This window comes from Octopus sinensis, unplaced genomic scaffold, assembly GCF_006345805.1.
Source record: "Octopus sinensis unplaced genomic scaffold, ASM634580v1 Contig10235, whole genome shotgun sequence".
Classification (NCBI taxonomy): Eukaryota; Metazoa; Mollusca; class Cephalopoda; order Octopoda; family Octopodidae; genus Octopus; species Octopus sinensis.
The window spans coordinates 17,501-22,500 of NW_021832033.1; the positions used below are offsets into that span (position 1 = coordinate 17,501).

The 5,000-nt window shown below is 35.4% G+C and overlaps 1 long non-coding RNA gene across 1 annotated transcript in view; it reads left to right on the plus strand.

Annotated features, from left to right (window-relative positions):
• The window catches only part of LOC118761182, an 18,497-nt gene that overhangs the window by 12,797 nt on the left and 700 nt on the right, over nucleotides 1–5,000 (plus strand). The window lies entirely within an intron of this gene.

Consider the following 5,000-nt stretch of genomic DNA (forward strand, 5'->3'; position numbering starts at 1 on the left):
AAATCAGTCCTGGCTATAATTTCTACCGATAATATCTGTAGAAATAACCTCAACAAAATATTTATTCTACAAAACTTTTCACCATCACTTATATTCAGTCAATAAAGATAATGGTGTATTTATATCTTCAAGTTTTATTTCTAATGATTATTCCATTGTAAACAGTTTAAATGTTTAACTTCACTGTCAAATAAACAATTGTTTAATATATTTAATGAAATGTGTGTTTTCCTTGAAATTCTTTGAATGAATCAAGTAAATATTATTTTATCAAAAGCTTTTCACAAAACTAATAAAGCTTTCATTTTATTTCAGCTTTCACGTAAAAATTAGTGAATTTTGAAGAGATAAAATGTATTCGAAAGGAAGAACAAAATCCACAGAAAAGAATATATTTAACAGAAAAAGATAATAATTCTATATTCATAAAATGGAGAAGATTAATGAAGAAAACAAAATGTTGGCTCTCATTCCTGCCACAGTCTGTGATACAACAGCAATTTATAAGGAAACTACACCAAATCTTACCCAAATATTACACACACAAAACACAAAGAAAACAGAAGAACAGGAAAGAAAAGACACAAAGAAATCTAAAGAACAGGAAAAGTCCATGTTACCAAGTTTTCTTCATATTGTGACATGTTACCGAACACTAATCAAAACAGACCACATCAATACGTTTATAGATTATGTAAAGGATAAATGTAATCACATGGACTCTCTGGGTTTAAATGGATCTCGAATTTTACGTAATATCAAACGTAAAATGCCAAGATTTCTGGAATTTGCAAAACAAAATAATGATTTTGTTCACCTAAACCTTGATTGGTTTCAACAAAGACTCTTTGACATTTATGTCACCTGTAACCCATACAACCACAAGACCATTGAACCACCAAAAGTAACCACAAAATTTCGTCCTCTTCGGCCAGTTGTGACCAGAGAAGTAGAGATTGAGGAATCTGGTGAAGACTTAAGCAACCCAATATCCAATATTGTTGTCATACAAGGGGGAATTGTAACATATTCCCGCCACTTTATGACAATATGTTGTGTAACAAGAGACGGCAACAGAAACGATGTTCGTTGCTCATCTTCTGTCACTGATTTTACCAGAATCAGTGAAGACACAGTCCTGGCCACCCTCCCATTTCGAAAGATGATTCTTATTATCAACCCTTTAAGTTTGGGAATCAAAAGAATTCAGCTAGGATTAATCTTGGTTTCTTATTTGGAACATTCTACGCTTATAGGTGTAGAAATGTTTGGTCAGACCATATACGTCATTGACTGGGAAGAGAATAGAATAAAATACGAATTCATAACGAAAGAAACCCCTTCAGATATTGCTGTAGGAGCACAAAATAAACTCTTAGTATCCTTTTCCAATATTAACAGGGTTACCTGTTACAATGTGGATGGCCAGCAATTATTTGAGGTGGATACCAATTCCCTGGACATTCCAAGCCACATCTCTGTGTACCAAAACCATTTTTATGTCCTTCAGGGACATATTATTTATCGGATATCAGGTACAGGTGCTGTGACAACAAGAGGAATTGGCATGAAATGCCGCCATATTTCTGTTGGCAGAGAAAATATTTTTGTAACCGATTATTTTGATGTCCTTCATATCATTGGAACAAATGAAGACTTTTGGCCCAGGCAGTCACATAACCTCCAGCTATGGACCCCAACATTGAACAGCTATATTTATATTGAGGATTGCTACAACATTACAAATATTCTACCTATGTCTACATCTTCTATATTAATAATTTACAAAAACAAGAAAGCTAAATTATTCACTGATAACGGGGAAATAATTAACCCAAAATAATTCAGTTTTCCTTGAGCTTCCTTCTTTCTGTTGTAGAATAAACGCAAACAGATTCCTGGTATTTTATTGTGAAATGAAAGGATTTCAGTATATCACCTGTCCTGAACTAAGAAAAGGCCCTTTAATAAAGGTGCAAACTGGTTACATGAAAAATGTCATATTGTATCAAATAAGTGTCTGGCTGTGACCACCACTGAAAACAAAAGCGAGGTCCATATCTTATTGATCAACGAAGATAAAGTTGACATCGCAGAAAGAATTTCTCTGGGACATCATAATGTCAGCATTGCTGCAACTCCAATTAATTTTGTAGTCGTAGATGGAAACGAAAATAAAATGGTATTTTATTCCACATGTGGTGAAGAACTTTTTCAAAAATACCTTCCATTCTATGGCTACCCTCATCACATCTACTCTGATAATGTTTATTTCTATGTCCTCTTCAGGAGAAACTCTATTCTCAGATGTTACGATCTATATGGACAAATGAAATGGCAGTGGGAACTGCCTTTCCCTGTTCACCCTCACATTGCTGTTTTCCAAGGAACTCTTTATGTCCCGGACACTCAACTCAACAGGGTTCTTCTTTACAAGTATCAAGACCGGTCGTCTGGCTGCCTTTTACCCATTAAAAATCCTTACATCAGAAATCTAAATCTACGACTCAAAGAAAAGGAGAATGACCAAAAACTTGTCATTGGCGAAATATGTAATCTGTCCAATGGACAGTTGGTGGTGTCTGACATCAACCATGATTGCTTGTTGTACATTTCTGAGGAAGGAGACATTGTGTCCAGATTATCTCTGCCGTCTACAGCCACAGATATATGTCGATGGGATTCTAATCATATAGGGGTCACATTACCCCTACAGAAACAATTAAGGGTCATCGAAACCTATCAAAGACAGTGAGAAGTGTAAAATTAAGGCAGCCTTATGTACAGGTGTGTAAGATGGGTGAATGTGAAATTGTTTGTTATTGTGATAAACCATCACATTTAGACATTTTAGCCATCAATATTATAATCAAGTTGAAGTAATTAAGACAATTAATATCCCTGTGTTTGTGAAATCATTATCAGTAGACAAGGAAACAGAAAAGCTATTAATTGTTACTAGGGGAAAAGCTTTTCAGTACACACTAGAATAGGTGTGGTGGTCATGGCGTTTGTCAGATGGTCCCCAGTGTTTTAATGTCCCAAGTGAAACGTCCCCTCAGTCTCCAAGGTGGATCTATTGACCAAACGTCTGTTTTTCTGATAGACAGAAGCCGTATGTTTGCCATAAACGATCAGAATTTGTTGGTTAATGATCTCGTTACTAATAATCAACTTAATTATTATATCGACCTGGTGGATGTATTTTCCAGACACATTTCTCTCAGTGAAATGTTGTCTTCCACTTTATATCTACAGGACCTGACAGTTTCTGATAAAGCCAGGCATATTCCTCTCCCTAAACATTTGGGAGACAAAGGACCAGCGGAGATTAGATCTTTGGTTCTTACTGAAAATAATCTGATTGCAGGATGTGACGAGGAGAATGGAAACATTAAGATATTCACATTGGATGGTCAGCTTTTGGATTCAATCAAAGTGAATGTTTATTATAATATTAAAATGTGTCGATGGCAGTCAAACACACTGGTCATTACGAACTGGGATCTTTCTAATAAACCCCAACTGTGGACATTAAAAGTGGAATTTCCATTGTCGTTGGTAATTTACCAAACGAGAAATAAATATTATTGTGTGGCTTCTTTATCAAATAATCAACTGGTTTTGAGTGAATGAGAGATGGAAGACATTTGCATTTTGTTGATATTGATGAAATACATTCGAGTGTGAAGGAAATAAATAAAATAGACATACCTGAACCATTAATAAGAAGAGACGAAGATGGAAATTGTTCTGATATAATCCGGGATATTAAAGTTACTGATGAAGATGTCATCATTGTCTAAACTTGAGATTCATCATTTTCTTCAACAGTGGTGGTCAATATTTACATTCAGTCAGACACTACATGGAGGATTATTTTGGTATGATGACAGGATGACAATTGATGACAGTTTTTTGTACATTTATGGTGAGTGGGAGAAATATTAGGTCCATCTGAATATCGAAACATTTTGTGTTTGACCCAGAATGGGGATACAAGAGAATATTTTTAAATAAAGAATTTATAAAGATGAAGTAGAATTCTCCAGTATAGACTGTAAAGGACCAAGGTTTGTTGGAAGCCCCAATGGAGAGAGATGAATTGATATGTATGTGAAGGGTTGTTTATGGTGAATCGAGACAGCTTCCCGGTTGCTCGTTTACAAACAGACGAATGTCCTGTTCAAGTAAAAGATTTTGATGTCTCTGAGGAAGGAAAGACAGTTGTGTGTGAAAAAGCCAATATGGAAATATTAAAAATATCGATGAAGATGGCCAGTTGCTATGTCACAGAAATGTTGCAAGTTTAGTTGGTGGTGTGTGTTTTACACAAGAATCACACATAATGGTCACAGTTCCTAAAAGGAGAGAAATATTTCAACTGAATGGAGAAGATTTGAAGACATCTCAAGTTTGTCGAGTTCTCCCATGGCCCTTATGTGTAATAGGGAGAAAAGTGGCAGGTATTTACTGGTGTGTACATAATGAATTGATTGAATGTCATTGCATAAAGATTGATGGGGACCAAGTGAACATTCTGGAATCTGTGTCGTCATTAAATCTTGATTCTGGTCTTCGTTTCCCTTCCATTACATCTGAAACGAACAAGGAAATATTCAGTAATGAATTAATTAATAAATTGGAATTCAGAGGAGGAGATGGAGATGGAGGAGGAAGAAGAAGAGGTAAATCAGGTGAAATAATTGGTAAAGGTAGATTAAAGGTGCGATGTGGTAATTACATAGCGGAGATTAATAATTCAGGAATTGATGAAATATCAGTGAGGAGACTTCCATATAGGACAGCAATGGTCCCTTTTTCCATTCCTGCATTCGAGGAACCTGTTGATTATGATTTGATGGACATTAGGGACCGGAACAGTAAACTAATAAAGTTAGATGAGAATGTGAGTGTGTTGATGTTTCGAGAAAGTGTCACATTAATCAGAACAACAACAACAACAGTGGACATACTTCAACATGAACAACAACAACGAC